Genomic DNA, 1,302 nt, shown 5'->3' on the forward strand with positions numbered 1-1,302 from the left:
GATTTATTCTAGTTCTGTAAAAAATGCCATTGGTAATTTGATAGAGATTGCATTGAATCTGTAGATTGCTTTGGGTAGTATAGTCATTTTCACAATATTGATTCTTCCAATCCAAGAACATGGTGTATCTCTCCATATGTTGGTATCATATTTAATTTCTTTCATCATTGTCTCATAGCTTTCTGCATGCAGGTCTTTTGTCTCCTTAGGTAGGTTTATTCCTAGATATTTTATTCTTTTTGTTGCAGTGGTAAATGGGAGTGTTTCCCTAATTTCTCTTTCAGATTTTTCATCATTAGTGTATAGGAATGCAAGAGATTTCTGTGCATTAATTTTGTATCCTGCAACTTTACCAAATTCATTGATTAGCTCTAGTAGTTTTCTGGTGGCATCTTTAGGATTCTCTCTATATAGTATCATGTCATCTGCAAACAGTGACAGTTTTACCTCTTCTTTTCCATTTTGTATTCCTTTTATTTCTTTTTCTTCTCTGATTGCTGTGGCTAGGACTTCCAAAACTATGTTGAATAATAGTGGTGAGAGTGGACATCATTGTCTCGTTCCTGATCTCAGAGGAAATGCTTTCAGCTTTTCACCATTGAGAATGATGTTTGCTGTGGGTTTGTCATATATGGCCTTTATTATGTTGAGGTCGGTTCCCTCTATGCCCACTTCCTGGAGAGTTTTTATCATAAATGGGTGTTGAATTTTGTCAAAAGCTTTTTCTGCATCTATTGAGATGATCATATGGTTTTTATTCTTCAATTTGTTAATATGGTGTATCACATTGATTGATTTGTGTACATTGAAGAATCCTTGCATCCCTGGGGTAAATCCCACTTGATCATGGTGTATGATCCTTTTAATGTGCTGTTGGATTCTGTTTGCTAGTATTTTGTTGAGGAGTTTTGCATCTATGTTCATCAGTGATATTGGTCTGTAATTTTATTTTTTTGTAGAATCTTTGTATGGTTTTGGTATCAGGGTGATGGTGGCCTCATAGAATGAGTTTGAGAGTGTTCCTTCCTCTGCAATAGTTTGGAAGAGTTTGAGAAGGACGGGTGTTAGCTCTTCTCTAAATGTTTGATAGAATTCACCTGTGAAGCCACATCTGGTGCTGGACTTTTGTTTGTTGGAAGATTTTTTTGTTTGTTTTTTTGCAACACGCTGGCCTCTCACTGTTGTGGCCTCTACCTTGCGGAGCACAGGCTCCAGACACACAGGCTCAGCGGCCATGCCTCATGGGCTCAGCTGCTCCACGGCATGTGGGATCTTCCCGGACTGGGGCACAAACCCATGTCC

Source organism: Lipotes vexillifer, unplaced genomic scaffold (assembly GCF_000442215.2).
Source record: "Lipotes vexillifer unplaced genomic scaffold, Lipotes_vexillifer_v1.1 scaffold1213, whole genome shotgun sequence".
NCBI lineage: Eukaryota > Metazoa > Chordata > Mammalia > Artiodactyla > Lipotidae > Lipotes > Lipotes vexillifer.